Source organism: Taudactylus pleione, unplaced genomic scaffold, assembly GCF_031769625.1.
Source record: "Taudactylus pleione unplaced genomic scaffold, aTauple2 ptg001272l, whole genome shotgun sequence".
NCBI classification, from domain to species: Eukaryota; Metazoa; Chordata; class Amphibia; order Anura; family Myobatrachidae; genus Taudactylus; species Taudactylus pleione.
Window position 1 is genome coordinate 864650 of NW_028285672.1, and position 18057 is coordinate 882706.

An 18057-nucleotide genomic window follows, 5' to 3' on the forward strand; every position below is an offset into this window, starting at 1 on the left:
TTCTCTCCCTACAAGGCTTCCCCTCCGAGGCGTTCCAAGCCTCATGGTTGCCCCTGCCGGCGCCCCCAAACCACTGCAGGGGCGGTTGCTGCACCACTGTATCTATCTATCTATCTATCTATCTATCTATCTAGGCAAACCTCCCTATACATCAAAAGCCGTCAATAGTGTATTAGAATAAAATTACAACATTAAGGGGCCCATTTATTATTTATTGGGTTTTAGACCTGATAGAGTACATAAAATTTCTTATCGCTGCTATTCGTGGCAATAAAAAATTAATTTCCGCCCATATGTATTAAACATCCCATCCAAGGACATTCAGAGGATACATAGATTGTGCAGTCATTGGATTCCCCACAAAATGTGTATAGTAAATATACTGTACCCCTAAAACATAACTGTAACATGTTAGTGACATACCTACAAGACAAAGAGACAGTATCCACTCATAGCTCCAACCCTAGCTGAGGCTGTGCATGGAGGGTGATGAGACTTTGCTCTTCGCTCTTGCAGGGTACATTTTCAGCTGAACCCATTGGGAAATAGGGGAGGGGTGGTCAGGGGGTGACAGGAGGGGGGGACCATGTGGGTCCAAGTGGGGAAGAGAGAAAGGGGAGCTGAGGTAGAAGAGGGGAGGCACAAATGAAATGGGAGGTGAGAAGGGTGCAAGGCTGGCCTCAGAGGTGGGGCCAGCCCACAATAACTAGCCACACACTTTAGGCGCCGGCACTAGGTGCAGGGGGCCGAGAGCCCCAAAGGCGGGTGGAGAAGGGCTGTGCGCGGGAGCAGATGGAGCATCCGAAAAGGGGATAATCTCTATCTAGACCCTGGCAGTGGTAACCCCAAGACGGTGGCTGCACCAAAACCTCCAAATAATAGCTGCAGCTACTTATGCAGTCCCAATTTTTAATGCATTCTGCCAGCTCACAAACCACTCAAAAAACTAGTATATATATATATATTTATTGTGATATAATCGGTGTAAGGGGGTCCCTCTCCTTACACACAGCAGCCAGGAAACAGCACTCCAGTCGTGGGTTTTCGTGCAACCTGGTCAGCACCAGTTTTTATTGTGCAACTCCAGTAGTCAAATAAACCAAACATAATATAAACCCTAGCCCGGCTGGGCACTGACTAGACAGGTAATTTCCTCTCTACAAGTGGCAAGGCCTAAAGCCTCACCACAAACACAACATTTTCAAAAGGTCCCAGTGTCTCTGAACAAAACCTCAGTGTCTATTCTCCCCAGGGTGTGTGAGACACTGCATCTAAACTCTTAAGCTGGCCACACACTAGACCAACTTACATCCAACCAGCCAACTAGTTGATTGGTTGGAATGAAAATCTGGTAAGGTATGAAAGCAAATGACAATCAGCAATTTGATCCCAAATGCCGTAAAATGGAGCAAAACTGTTGTTTGAACAAATAGTTTAGATCAAACATTTAACAAACTTGTCTGAATGACCATTTTCATCTGTTTTCTGGCATTTAGGAGCAAATTGCTGATCATCAATTACTCCCATACGTTACCAGATTTTCATTCCAACCAATCAATAAGTTGGCTGGTTGGATGTAAGTTGGTCTAGGGTGTGGCCAGCTTTGTACAGCTATTTTGAGCCACTTCCAGGTGTAATCCCTAATTAGCCTGCTCTCAGGCTGAAAGGCCTAACACCTGAAATGGCCCTGTGGATGGAGCCCTCTCTTCTCTCTCACATTCACACCCCCAGGACCTATTCTCCGGCTATTACCAAAAGCCAACACTCAGATCTGTTTGTAAAACAGACTTTTCATGGGGGTTAAAATGCATATTACAGGAATCTGGACACATATACATGCCATCCCTAACTTCTCCAGTGCTCCTATAACAAAAAAAATATATATATATATATATATTTGCTGTGAGCTAGTGTCATTGGCTTAAAGCTTGTTATGATCAGTGCGTCTGTTAAATATATTCTTTTGGCATTCCATGTTGCATGTATAGAACATTTTACTAATGTTTATTGGAATTATCTGCCAATTGATTTTGCATCATGCCAAAAAAAATAAATTCAGAATGTGTATGTGACTTTTTTTTTGCTTTGAATTTACATGAATAAAACCCACTAATTACAATAAATGAAGAACAACAAATACAATCCAGTTGATGTACTGTAGTGGCCTTAACTATAAAGATAGCTAGATATTATTAGGAAGGGGTCAGCAAGGTTCAATGTGACGAGATTTTCAAGTAAGACAGTATTGTTATCTTTATAAAAAAAAATGTATATAAAATAAACATTGTGATTATTTTACATAGTGCCTAATGAGAGTACTGTGTATTAAAGGCTCCACCTACCCACAATAAAGGCAGCCATTTTGTGGTACCTATCAACTCACCAGAAATGTGTGACATCACTGAGGCCAGTGGCATCTCCAGAACCTTTGTTCACTAATACCGCTTTTATACCTAAATTCCGGGACTGACATGGATGGTGGAACAGGATTCCAAACCACGTCAGACCTGGAATTTAGCCGGCAATGACCTAGGATATTCCCGAGTCGGCGCCGTTCACACTGGTCTGCAGTGACCTGGCTCTTCCAGCGTGGAAGTGGACACTTGAAGATAACATCATCTCCAAACACCACTGAAGCTGGCCAATTGGCAGGCACGTGGTGCGCTCCAGGTCATCGTGACCCGGATGGCGCCATTTACATTGCAGGGTTTCACTTGTCATTCCCGTGTTAAACCCAGCAAGTTACTTGGGTTGGATTGCCGGGTACCCTTTATCCCTGCAATAACCCAGGTTTTAGCTCTGATGTAAAAGGGGTATAAAGGAACTTATGCTGCAGGAGGTTAAAGAAAGAAAAAAATGTATGAGACTCGTGGGTGCACTCTCGGGTGATTATGGGAAAGGGCTGGGTTCTACTGATGTTAGTATTACAATAGCAACATGATTAAATAAAAAATAACTTGTATTTTATTAAAAATCAAAACATATATCATAACATTAGTAAAGAAAAAGAGAAAAGTGCAGCGCTAATAAATACACAAATTTAATAAAAAAAACAATAGCTAGTACACAGTAATTATACACAAATAAATGTGGATACACTGAAGGATAATTTAAAACTAATTGACCATAAAACAAATAATCATGCATGATATTGACCCTGTAGGCACTAATGGCTGCAGCAATAATGGGACATAAAGATGGAGGACAATGTCTTTCAAGCAAAACTGGAGTATAGTAGTGAGTCCAACAATGGGGAAATGGTTACCAGCTTAAGTCCAGATGAAATGAGGATCCTATAATTAGCGAGGGCGTCACAGCCGGCGAACATCCAACGCAAGGAAATACCTCTAGGAAAAAGGTGCATCCCAACTCCAGTACAGGCTCCGCTATGTGTCCTTAGAATAGTCCCAATGATAAGTGCCTAGATAAGGGGAAGCCACCAATGCGTTTCGCTACCATCAGGTAGCTTTTTCAAGGTGTCTCTGTAGCTGTTACACAGCCCTTTTTATACCACTTTACATTATGCTTAATCATCTCCAAGTGTATCCAATCAGCTTATGCAAATTGCACAGTCAATAAAAGAAGAGTATGCGGACAATAGAAGGCAGACATAAACACATTTAATCAAAATTCTAAAAATAAAAATAAATAAAAAATAAATAATAAAAAATATTTGAAAGATTACCTCTTTTTCTATCTAAAAATAGCTCCGATGTTTAGTGCAGCGGACTACCCCAGGTGTGTTTGATATTGGTGTTTGATTAGTGGTTAATAGTGGTCATGTGACCAAATCATTTTGCTTATGGAACGCTAACAAAATACACACTGCGATCCAGGTCTCTTGATCGTAGCCAATGGCAAATTTGAGAGAGTCACCTGACTGAATCACGTGTCGATCACTCGTCAGCAGAAAAATCACATAACCGGATCAGACACTACGGTATCATGTGATACGTTCCACATCTCAGATAGAAGCTGGTTCCTAATTGGACAGTCCTAATACACATCTACATTCTATTCAATTAGGACGCAGCGTCCTCATACGCTACCAAATAAACTCTGCGTTCCAGGCCTCTTAATCATGGCCAATAGCAAGTTAGAAAGGTCACATGACCAGATCACGTGCCGATCTCTAGTTAGCAGAAAATCACGTGACCGGATCGAACACTACATCATCACGTGGTGCATTCCACATCTCAAATAGAAAGTTTCTTATTTGAACAGTCCTAATACACATATATTTTCTATTCAATTGAGACGCAGCGTCCTCATACGCTGCGTGTCAAATAAAATATCGGATCTAGTGAAGTTTTGATCTCCAATTTCTATATGGTATATTAAAAGATTGAAAGTAAGCCTTACAATAATCATTCTTATTTACAACATATAACAGCCACATATGGGCTGTATAGTTGTATCGCGGAAAAAAAAAAAAAAAACAATAACCAACTGAGATTAACCTCTCTACACTCTTATTTTATAAAATGGCATTTAATTCTAATGCTTCGTTCAAACCACTGGGAAATAAAGAATTCAGTTGGAATGTCCAATAAATCTCGTGTTGACAAAGTTTTCTAAATCTATCACCTCCTCGTGGAGTTGGAGGGATAAATTCTAAACCTATAATAGTTAGTGAACTTGGATCATTATTATGTTTCTCAATAAAATGTTTAGGGATGCTGTGGTTGCATTTTTTATTTAAGATATTCCTGCGATGTTCCATGTATCGCACCTTAAGGGGTCTGGTGGTACGGCCCACATATTTAAGGTGACAACCACATTGAAGGAGATAAATTACCCAACTAGTGTTACAGTTGATAAAACTGGTAATTCTTTTTTCCTCTCCTGTCATAGTGGAAACAGATGTAGTTTTATTCAACACATATTTACAGGTGGTACACCTTGAACCCCCACATCTAAAGAAGCCATTGATACTGGTACCCAACCAAGAAGCAATACAATTTTCTGGATTCTTAGCATCAGAGTCTGATTTCATAAAACTTGGAGCAAGGATGGTTTTTAGAGATCGATTCTTCCTAAAGATAAACTCAGGATGAGTGGGAAGAAATTGATTAAGTATAGGATCTACTTTTAGTATATGATAATTAGATTTAATAATTTGTTTGATGGTATTTGATTGGTTATTGAATTTGCTAATAAAAGCCAATTCTCTTGATTTTTTGTTTTTACTATTGGTGTCATTTTCACTTGTTTCTTCTGACATAATCTCCTTTTTAGATTGTAACAAAGATTCTCTATTGGTCTCTGATACTTCCTTGAATGCCCTTTCTAAAATATGTTTAGGATATCCCCTACTCATAAAAGATTCCAACATCCTATTGGATTGTTCTCGGAATCCTTCTTCTGTTGAGCAATTTCTCCTAATCCTGAGAAGTTGTCCTTTGGGTATGTTGGTCTTCCATGGCATATGATGGGCACTACGAAAATGTAGGTAAGCATCAGTCCCAACATCTTTAATAAAATTGGAGGTTACTATTTGATCACCTCGAATCTCAAGGGTCACATCCAGAAAGTTGATCGTGTGCTTGTTATAATGGTGAGTGAAATTCAAATTAAAAGTGTTGGTGTTGAGAGAACGCACAAAATCAAGAGCTGTGTCCAAGTCCCCATCCCAAATGATAAATAGATCATCTATGTAACAGCCATAGAGAACCAGGTGGTCTCCGAGCCCGCCCCCCCACACGAGTTGGTCCTCGACCCGGCCCACATAGAGGTTGGAGTAGCTCGGAGCAAACCTGGTTCCCATGGCCGTACCCATAGTTTGTAAATAAAAAGTGTTGGAAAAAAGAAAATGATTGTGAGTGAGAATGAAATGAATGGAATCTAATATCAATTGTTGGTGTCTGTCAGTGAGATCTCCATCTCTGGTGAGAATGTCACCTATAACCTGAACACCCAACTGATGCGGAATGTTGGTATATAGGCTTTGGACATCCATGGTAAGAAAGGCATAGGAAGATTTCCATTTAATCTCTTGAATTAATTGTAAGAAATGAGTCGTGTCGCGTAAATAGGATCTCAACTGACAGACACATGGCTGTAAGTAAGAATCAACATAGGCAGAAAGAGAAGAAGTCAGAGAATTGACACCCGAAATAATGGGACGTCCAGGGAGTGAGGTGAGGGACTTGTGTATCTTAGGTAGGTGATAGTAAATGGGCACAGTAGGAAAAGAAGGTAAAAGAAAATGATATTCCTCTCTGGATATGACCCCATCATTCAGTGCTTGTATCAGAAGGGTCTCAAGTTCAGCTAAGAAGGAGGCAGTGGGATCTTTAATGATGACTGTATAAAATTTTACATCCTCAAGCTGTCTATGAGCTTCCTTTATATAGTCGGCCTTGTCTTGGATGACCAAGCCTCCCCCCTTATCGGCTTCCTTGATCATGATACTTGAATCTTTGGTCAGGTTTCTAAGAGCCCTCTTCTCACCCCTAGTTAGATTGTCATGTTTACCAATATTGGTGGGCTGAGATGAACAGAGACTTCTAAACCCCTCAAAGGTAGTTTTATAGAAGGTTTCAACACTGCTACTCTTAAAACTGATTGGAAAAAAATCAGATCTTAATTTACAATCACTCTTATTGACATTGAATATTTTTTGTGTTTTAGGAATATAGTTTTCAGAATCGCCTTCTTGTTCTAACTCTTCTAATATATTCAAAATAGGATCATCGTCTGCATCTAAGACTACCGGAAAAAGAGCGTCCCCATTATCTGTAGCAGTTTTAATAGCTTTTTTAGCAAAAAATCTTTTCCTACAAAGAGTACGAATAAATCGGTTGAGATCAACATAGAGATCAAATATATTAGGTGGAGCTGAGGGGGCAAATTTAAGACCTCTATCAAGGAGAGATAATTCATCTTTGGACAGTACCTTAGATGATAAATTAAAGATCGTATTCTTAATGGTATTCTGATCTTTATACCTTAATTTCTTAGATTTCTCCTTTTTCCCAGCTCTTCTCCCTCTATACTTGGATCTCTGTTTCTTTTGATTGTGGGAGTATATCGTTTGGTGGTCCAAATCGATTCCCGTTGGTGTGTGGGTGATCTCCCTAAAAAAACTTCTGGTTTATCGTCACAGGTTTCAGTGAAATGGTTAGGTCTAAATTTGGGACGTGCCCCAAGGGCCTTATTCTCCTTAGATGGAGATATTAAGGATAGAGAATCCGGTTTCCTATGGTCCCTATTGTAACCACTTTCTCGATAGTGATGTCGATCAGAAGATTCTCTCTGTTTTGCTGATTTTTGCCCATAATGGGATCGCTTAATAAAATGGTGATCAAAGTCATTCCTATTATATGTAGACTGATGTTGAAAATCTTTAAATGGTTTTACAGATTGCTTTCGTCTCTTTTGTTTTTCTTTATATTACCTTACTTCTCCCTTAGTGTAATCATCCAAATCTCTTTGAAATTTTTTACATTTAATATCAGTGATAGATTGTTCAAACTTAAGTATTCTTTCAGTAATCTTACGATCATACTCACTATAATCTAACAGGGTATTCATTGGTTCCAATTTATGTTTAGTGTCTTCAATTTCTTTCACAACCTGTTCAAGTTTGTTGTTTCTATATTTTATAACTAATTTCATAAGTAGCATAGAGCAATTGTCAAGAATATCCTCTCATTCATTCTGAAACCCAGGTTGATCTGAAAAAATGGAGGGTTTAAAGATCCGCAATCCCCTAGGGATCATTTTCCTATCTACATACTTCTGTAGATTGGTGCTATCCAACCAATTCTTAGTTTCTAATTTTAACAATTCTTCTAATTTAAAAAATTCATCTCTCATACTATCTTCCTTATAACAACTCCTTTCATTCACAGTATGATCCCAATTGGATATATATGTCTGCCTTCTATTGTGTCTGCTCTCAAAGTTAGAAAAACAACTCATCGCTGCCGCCCAGTGGACTATGTGTAGATGAAAATGAACTATAAAGATATATAGTATAAAGGGCGCTGCGATGGGTAGTATTTCCAAGCAGCTGCAGAAGGGAGGTAGTCAGCCTCCTGTACAATAGTAAAGAAAAAGAGAAAAGTGCAGCGCTAATAAATACACAAATTTACTAAAAAAACAATAGCTAGTACACAGTAATTATACACAAATAAATGTGGATACACTGAAGGATAATTTAAAAACTAATTGACCATAAAACAAATAATCATGCATGATATTGACCCTGTAGGCACTAATTGCTGCAGCAATAATGGGACATAAAGATGGAGGACAATGTCTTTCAAGCAAAACTGGAGTATAGTAGTGAGTCCAACAATGGGGAAATGGTTACCAGCTTAAGTCCAGATGAAATGAGGATCCTATAATTAGCGAGGGCATCACAGCCGGCGAACATCCAACGCAAGGAAATACCTCTAGGAAATCGGTGCTGGAAAAAGGTGCGTCCCAACTCCAGTACAGGCTCCGGTATGTGTCCTTAGAATAGTCCCAATGATAAGTGCCTAGATAAGGGGAAGCCACCAACGCGTTTCGCTACCATCAGGTAGCTTTTTCAAGGTGTCTCTGTAGCTGTTACACAGCCCTTTTTGTACCACTTTACATTATGCTTAATCATCTACAAGTGTATCCAATCAGCTTATACAAATTGCACAGTCAATAAAAGAAGAGTATGCCAACAATAGAAGGCAGACATAAACACATTTAATCAAAATTCTAAAAAATAAAAATAAATAAAAAATAAATAATAAAAAATATTTGAAAGATTACCTCTTTTGCTATCTAAAAATAGCTCCGATGTTTAGTGCAGCGGACTACCCCAGGTGTGTTTGATATTGGTGTTTGATTAGTGGTTAATAGTGGTCATGTGACCAAATCATGGCATATGATGGGCACTACGAAAATGTAGGTAAGCATCAGTCCCAACATCTTTAATAAAATTGGAGGTTACTATTTGATCACCTCGAATCTCAAGGGTCACATCCAGAAAGTTGATTGTGTGCTTGTTATAATGGTGAGTGAAATTCAAATTAAAAGTGTTGGTGTTGAGAGAACGCACGAAATCAAGAGCTGTGTCCAAGTCCCCATCCCAAATGATAAATAGATCATCTATGTAACAGCCATAGAGAACCAGGTGGTCTCCGAGCCCACCCCCCCACACGAGTTGGTCCTCGACCTGGTCCACATAGAGGTTGGCGTAGATCGGAGCAAACCTGGTTCCCATGGCCGTACCCATAGTTTGTAAATAAAAAGTGTTGGAAACGTATCACATGATACCGTAGTGTCTGATCCGGTCATGTGATTTTTCTACTGACGAGTGATCGACACGTGATTCAGTCAGGTGGCTCTCTCAAATTTGCCATTGGCTAAGATCAAGAGACCTGGAACGCAGTGTGTATTTTGGTAGCGTTCCATAAGCAAAATGATTTGGTCAAATGACCACTATTAACCACTAATCAAACACCAATATCAAACACACCTGGGGTAGTCCGCTGCACTAAACATCGGAGCTATTTTTAGATAGCAAAAGAGGTAATCTTTCAAATATTTTTTATTATTTATTTTTTATTTATTTTTATTTTTAGAATTTTGATTAAATGTGTTTATGTCTGCCTTCTATTGTCCGCATACTCTTCTTTTATTGACTGTGCAATTTGCATAAGCTGATTGGATACACTTGGAGATGATTAAGCATAATGTAAAGTGGTATAAAAAGGGCTGTGTAACAGCTACAGAGACACCTTGAAAAAGCTACCTGATGGTAGCGAAACACGTTGGTAGCTTCCCCTTATCTAGGCACTTATCATTGGGACTATTCTAAGGACACATACCGGAGCCTGTACTGGAGTTGGGACGCACCTTTTTCCAGCACCGATTTCCTAGAGGTATTTCCTTGCGTTGGATGTTCGCCGGCTGTGACGCCCTCGCTAATTATAGGATCCTCATTTCATCTGGACTTAAGCTGGTAACCATTTCCCCATTGTTGGACTCACTACTATACTCCAGTTTTGCTTGAAAGACATTGTCCTCCATCTTTATGTCCCATTATTGCTGCAGCCATTAGTGCCTACAGGGTCATTATCATGCATGATTATTTGTTTTATGGTCAATTAGTTTTTAAATTATCCTTCAGTGTATCCACATTTATTTGTGTATAATTACTGTGTACTAGCTATTGTTTTTTTAGTAAATTTGTGTATTTATTAGCGCTGCACTTTTCTCTTTTTCTTTACTATTGTACAGGAGGCTGACTACCTCCCTTCTGCAGCTGCTTGGAAATACTACCCATCGCAGCGCCCTTTATACTATATATCTTTATAGTTCATTTTCATATATCATAACATTATTGGTTAAAATGAAAGAAATAGTGTATAAAGTAGGAAAAGTGTCATGTTAAAAAGTTCCTGATAAGACCGCTGGGTCACTTGCTTGTGATCTCAATATTTATTCTGAGTTGAATAAAATACAGGGTATATATCTCTGCTCACTTGTTCTAAAGCTTAGGTTTTGCTATTTACCAGAGCAGAGCTGATTGACTGTATCATGAGTCAGTGGCAACATTTGTTGACTTGTTGATACAATGGGGTACATTTACTAAGATGGGAGTTCTATTTAGAAGTGATGTTGCCCATAGCAACCAATTAGATTCCAGGTATTATCTTCTAGAAGGTGCTAGATAAATGAGAAGTAGAATCTGATTGGTTGCTATGGGCAACATCACTTTTAAATAGAACATGTTAGTAAATTTACCCCAATGTGATTGTTCTTTCTATGGTGAATGCTGTAGCTGTATCAAAATTTGTTTCTCAGCAGTAATTATTGTCCTCCCTTTGAATCTATTATACAGTTAGTATATATTATAGTTGGCTTCACCATTTGTTTAGTGTTCTATTCACTGTTATTAGTATCATTATACAGTTAACCCTGTATTAAATATATTCGGTTAATGCTATTCTTTATTGCTAAAAGTTTGTTTAGCATAGTTTCTTCTTAATTAATAGATCCCTTATAGACCATTAATTATGCATGTAATACTGGTATTTGATTGAAGCACTCTAATTGCTCTATCATCTGATATATTACTTAAATCTATTACAGAACAGCAGTGTTCCGTGTTTATTATCTGTGATTTGTACACAGTGCTTGTCACCACAGTGTTAATCATATATACCCAACATTAATCTCTAATGTCTGTCTGTTGTGCTAATCGTTATGTAGCTTGATTATTAATTCTCTGCTAGTACATTATTGCAGACATATATAGCAGACCTTTATTAACACTGCTCAATGTGGGACTGTTAATATCAGCAATAAGTTTGTATAAGTAGGCGCGTTAGGGCGCTTATATCATGCAGTGTGTGATTTCTACACAGTGTTTGTCACCACAGTGTTAATCATATATACCCAACGTTATTCATATTTAGTTAGGGTGAAGCTGAGCCTGTGTCTCTAATATCTGTCTATTGTGCTAATCATTATGCAGCTTGATTATTATTTCTCTGCTAATACATTATTGCAGACATATAGCGGGTCTTTGTTAACACAGCTTGATGTGCGACTGCTAATATCAGCAATGTACTTAGTATTGGTAGGCGCGTTAAGGCGCTTATATCATGCAATGTTAATTGGACACGTTTTTTCCTGGTTCACTGGTGGTCTCTGGCGTTTTTATAGACGCACTTATTGCCGTGGCTTTAATGAAGCTTACTCCCAGAGTTTGTGCCAGTACAGTGTTGTAATGTGCAGTGGATCTTTATTATAGCATTTTAGTTAAAGTATCTCAGAGTGGACATATAGGTCCTTCTGACCCAGCGGTCTCAGGTGCCGATGCGCATTCTTCTGAGGAGTGACAGAAGTTTGGCCCACACTCATTCAGGTGTTATAAAATCCTAAGCTGTCAATTTTTTTTTTTTTTTTAAAGAATAATGTAGAATAAAGGATTAGGGGCATGGCTAGGTGTATTAGACCATGTCTATTTGTCCCGATTATCTTTCTTGGAATAAAGAAAGGTAAAGGTGACCTTTGATTGGCGCTACTAGAGGAGCGTAGAAAAGAAGATGTTCTAATGAAGAATGTCAAACTCTTTGCTCAAAAATTAGAACACATAGGTAAAGGGAAGAACCGCTTTAGTCATAATTAATCAAGTATGAATAATATATTAGTGCGGACTGAATGTCAGAAGAATACCACCATTTTAATAACAAAGCAAATATACACACATGCTCAAATTGTTTAGTGCACAGGTTCTCAAACTCTGTCCTCAGGACCCCAAACAGTGCATGTTTTCCTGGTCTCCTCACAGAATCACTAGTGAAATAATTAGCTCCACCTATGGATTTTTTAAAATGTGTCAATAAGTAATGAATACACCTGTGCACCTGCTGGGTGACTTGGAAAACGTGAACTTCATGGGGTTTGAGAACCACTGGTTTAGTCATAAATATAGCAACAATTGATATGTTATATGGTAAAGACAGCAGCCCAACAGCAATCACAAATAGTTAAATACAGTATGGGACAATATGTCCATTATGGTAGATCATACATATAAAACTGGTAAGAGCTTACTAATTCCAGTAGACCACCCAGCAATGGATAGAGATTTCCAAGATCCATTTTAGAGTCATTTCATTAAGAAGATTTTAGGTGGAACCCTTGAGGGAGTTGTATCAAGTGTTGACCATAGCAACCAATCAGCTTCTAGCTACCATTTATCAAGTACATTCTATATAAGGATAGGTAGAAGCTGATTGGTTGTGTAACTTCTGTACTCTTTAGGAGTATTGATATATCTCTTCCCTTGTGCTGGTTCAATCTGCAAATTTGGAGTATGCTGGCTTCAAGGAAGGTAAAGAAAAAAGTCCACCCAAAAGATACGCATTTTAGAGGTTCATTGGCATTGGTTCAAATCATGGTACCATGTGCTCTCCTGTGCCACCTTTCTATTTAAACACGAGAACTTGGATTTTTGGATGCTGAAAACATGAACAGTATTACTCACTATTTGAAGAAAATGATGTTCGGTTCCATTGCATGTTTTGCATTGGGGTCCAAAAAGCTCTAATTACTGTTTTCTAACCATATACAGTATAATCCAAAAAAAGGGAATATATTGTTTCTATGCAAACAGAAATGTTAGCAGTTGAGTTGTTGTCATTTTCTCCTTTGTCAGCAGTGAATTCCATCTAGTAAGTCTCCATGTGCGTCATTCCCTTCTGCTAGTTTTCAGTCTCGTATTTTTTCGCACTCCCACTTATCTCAGAACTGCGCCAAGCACATGACTTATCTCAGCACTGCGCCAAGCACATGACTTATCTCAGAACTGCGCCAAGCACATGACTTATCTCAGAACTGCGCCAAACACATGACTTATCTCAGAACTGCGCCAAGCACATGACTTATTTCAGAACTGCGCCAAGCACATGACTTATCTCAGAACTGCGCCAAGCACATGACTTATCTCAGAACTGCGCCAAGCACATGACTTATCTCAGAACTGCGCCAAGCACATGACTTATCTCAGAACTGCGCCAAACACATGACTTATCTCAGAACTGCGCCAAGCACATGACTTATTTCAGAACTGCGCCAAGCACATGACTTATCTCAGAACTGCGCCAAGCACATGACTTATCTCAGAACTGCGCCAAGCACATGACTTATGTCAGAACTGCGCCAAGCACATGACTTATCTCAGAACTGCGCCAAGCACATGACTTATCTCAGAACTGCGCCAAGCACATGACTTATCTCAGAACTGCGCCAAGCACATGACTTATCTCAGAACTGCGTCAAGCAAATGACATCTCAGAACTGCGCCAAGCACATGCTTTATGAGTAGCATGAGCCCATCACATATAGCCATAATCCACTAGGGGTGTTATTATTCAATTATTGTTTAACATACTAAAGTAATGCCAGCAAATCCATTCACAATTCAGTTGGTATAACCCTAACTCATTCAATTCAGAATTATGGCAACTGCCAGTATATTTTATAACGTAAAATGGAGATAGTTTGTCAGATGTGGCTCCCACTTGCGTCACCCAATGTCTTAAGTATTATTTTACATGTAATTTACATGGTGGGATATTAAAGCTGCACAGACTGCTTTGTATTTTCCTGGCATATTTTTCAAGATTTTGGCTAATCAGTACCTGACATAAGAGAATTAGGGGTATATTTACTAAAGTGACAGTTTTTAGAAGTGGAGATGTTGCCCATAGCAACCGACAGTGAAGGTTGGATACAGCCCGGGTTGGATAGAGCGTGGGTTGGATACAGTGCGACTTGAATACAGCACGGGTTGGATACAGTGCGGGTTGCATATAGTGTGGTTTACAGTGTAGGTTGGATACTGTGCAGGTCGGAAACAGCGCGGGTCGGATATAGCGCGGGTTTGATACAGTCTGGGTTGATATAGTACGAGTTTGATACAGTGCTGGTCGGATACAGTGCGGGATGGATACAGCGCGGGTTGGATACAGTGCAAGTTGCATATAGTTTGGTATATAGTGTAGGTTGGGTACTGTGCAGGTCGGAAACAGCACGGGTCAGAAACATCGCGGGACGGATACAGTGCAGGTTCGATACAGTGCGGGTCGATACAGCGCAAGTTTGATACAGTGCTGGTTGGATACAGTGCGGGACGGATACAGTGCAGGTCGGATACAGGGATGTGGATTGAAAGAGCTACAGTAAAAAGGTAGACAATGTCTAGATTGACACCAGATGTTAGACAGTCAATAGGTCGACAGGGACAAAAGGTCGACACACTAAAGGTCGCCTTGTAATAAGGTGGACATGAACAAATGGTCCACAGTGTCAAAAGGTCGACATGCATATGGTCAACACGAAATGGCCACACATGTTTTTTTTTTTCTAACCCTAATCTTCACCCTAACCCTAACCCTCCCCTTGGTGCCTAACCCTAACCCTCCTTCCTGATGCCTAACCCTAACCGTCGGGGTAGGTGCCTGACCCTAACCATCCCTTCTAGTGCCTAACCCTAAACCTCTGGTAAGTGCCTAACCCTAACCCTCTCTCCTGGTGCCTAACCGTTGGGGTAAGTGCCTAACCCTAACACTCCGGTAAGTGTCTAACCATAAAAAAACAAAAAAAATAATGTGTCAACCTTTTAACCATGTTGACCATTTGTACCTGTCGACCTTCTTACATGTCGACCTTTAGTGTGTCAACATTTTGTCCCTGTCGACCTTTTGTCCCTGTTGACCTATTGCCTGTCTAACATCTGGTGTCTTTCTAGACATTGTCTACCATTTTACTGTAGATCTACTGGATCCCGGATACATTGTGGGTCAGATACAGCATGGGTCGAATACAGTGCGGGTTGGATACAGTGCGGTTTGGATACAGCGTGGGTTGGATACAGTGCTAGTTGAATACAATGCAGGTTGCATACTGTGCAGGATACAGTGTGGGTTGGATACAGTGCAGGTCGGATACAGTATGGAACACTGTAGGTCATATACAGCGCAAGTCGGATACAGTGCATGTAAAATACAGTGGTGGGTTGGATACAGTGCAGTCTGGATGCAGCAATGGTGCACTTGGGTGCTGGCGTGATCCTCAGTGTGGGGATGCCGCTCTTCTTGGCAGTTTGGATGTGGCGGCGGTGTCCTCAGTGCAAAAGTACAGGAGTGCCGGCAGTGCAGGAGTGCCGGCAGTGTTCTGAGTGCGAAAGTACCGATGGTGTCGGCAGTGCAGGGGTGCCAGCGGTGACCACAGTGAGGGGTTGCTAATGGTGTCGGCAGTGCTGGGGTTCGGCGGTGTTGGCACTGCGGAGGGTGATAGTAGTGTCGGCACTGCAGGTGGCGGTGTCCTCGGTGTGGTGGGGGCCACCATCTTGTCTGAGTATGACCTCCTACTGTATGTGAGAGGGTGAGCGTCTGTGTATGCCGCCACTTTCACCAACACGCCCGTGACACTCCCATATACACACACAAAAACGAACCATCTCCATGCGCCTGAATAGCCATCTCTCAGTCACCGCCCAGGGACGTGCAATACATTTTCAATGTAGAACTCTGGGCTGATTCAGCGTGCAATGCTAAATGCAGATTTCTGCTTATTGGCAATCTGCGCGTGAGCAGGACCCTTTCTGCGAGTGTACAGAATGGGTCTTACGTAATCACACGCAGCCCATTCTGTGCCTCTGCATGCTTGACAGGCAAAGGCATTTAAGGGGCGGTGTGGGGGCGCCCCCTGTGTCCGCCCCATTATCCAGGAGTGGCAAGGCCAGGGATGCAGTTTCCTGCCCTCGCAAGCCGGCCAGCCTGAGTAAGCTGAGGCTTACTCAGTTGGCTGGCCGCCCGGCGCCGTCTACCATTGCGACCGTCGACCACCAATAGTAGCAATGGTGATCTTAGCCTGTGACCTTAATCGCAGTGCTAGTAACGCAAATGCAGCAGGGATGTCATACACCTCCTGCTGCATTTGCATATTTACAATGACGGAATTGCAAAGCTGCTTGTGTGCAGCTTTGCAATTCCGTTCCAGCCTGAATCAGCCCCTATGGCGTTCATGTGAAATTGCAACTGCATGTCTGTATGGACACAATTGGGACACATGAACAGATGAATGAGCGATATCTGACATCGGCAGTGTGTCCGATTCAGAATCAGTCCCTATGGGAAAATGTACCTTTACACAAACCTGACCGAGTACTACAATTCGTCTCAAATGTATCTAATTCTTCTTACTTCTACTTGTGGGATGGTGATATCCGTAATAACATTAGTGTCAAGGAACAGTTGATGAACTTACTAGGGAACCTAAGTGACACAAATCAGTGCAAAGAGACTTCTTAAAATGACAAGTACACATTTGCACAGGGAGGCGAACATATGGCATCTATCAGACAATAGCGTTGCTTTGTGTTTGACAAATATGGGAAATCATATTTAAAAGAAGAAGTATAAAGATCAATGGCCCTCATTCAGAGCCGCTCGTTAGCGGCAGTACGCTCGTTCCGAGCGATGTTTGCACATCTGCGCATGCGTACGGATTTTAGTACGCATGCGCGAACCAGTCAGTGCGGCCGAAAATCGTTGGTACGCAATATAGCGAGGGCCTGCTATTTTGAGTGACAGAATGAGGCGTATGTGGGTGGTAACAGGGGAAGGTGCTTGAAAACGGGGAGTGGAGATCCGAACGCAGGCGTGCCTAAAGGTCAAAACGGGCGTTTTAAGGGTGTGCATAATTAATACAGCAGCGTCATTGACCACGTCACTGGGTTATTTTATAGCCAGAACTGCTCGCAAATTTGTGGTAGCAAAAACCAACCACAAGAATAGCGAGCAGTTCATACGCTGGTCGATGTACTCGATTAATCTAATAAATAGCGGACATGACGTATGGTGCGAGCGGCCAGGGGGCGTTTTTAACAAATAAACGAGCGTATGTTTTGCACGCTCGTTCAGACTTAGAGGTGGGAACAGACTGCAATGTGCGTACGGATCATTTGAATAGCCACCCCTTGTTTTTGAACGAACGAACGCAAATAGCGTACGGCTCTGAATGAGGGCCAATGTTCTAAAGCATTTTCCATTGTTGTCTTTCTTTGAGTTATTGCCCAGCATGTGTAGTGTGTGTTTCAAATGAAAACAAAGATATTTTAAAAACCCAAAACAGGGGGAAGATTTACCAGCTGAAATAGGTCTTTTTTCATTTCTACAGCTGCTGACTACTAATTCATTAGTTTGTTTTCTGCTGTCAGGAATACAAAACAGCAAAGCTAGACAATTTCACTGTAGACTCTGATCATATGGGGGGTATCCACTAAGCGATGTCGTTATCGTGCAATCGCTTGGAAATTGCGCATGCATCGTGCATGCATCGAGGATGTTTTTGACGGAAGCGACCCGCGACATCCAACATCGCCCGTACATGCATGTCAACCTGACGATCTCGTCAGGTTCTGCATGTGTGGGGATGAGGGATGTGCCGGGACTGAACGAGTGAACGTTCAGTCTAGGCACATCACTAGCTATACTGACTGACTGAGGAAGCAGCTCGTGAAACGCGCGTCTCGGATCGGTGTTTTCCCGCTGT

At 40.9% G+C, this 18057-nt stretch overlaps 1 protein-coding gene across 1 annotated transcript in view; it reads left to right on the forward strand.

Moving 5' to 3' along the window:
• The window catches only part of LOC148443428 (collagen alpha-1(XXVI) chain-like), a gene marked incomplete at its 3' end in the record, with an annotated part of 638952 nt that overhangs the window by 523285 nt on the left and 97610 nt on the right, over window positions 1-18057 (forward strand). The window lies entirely within an intron of this gene.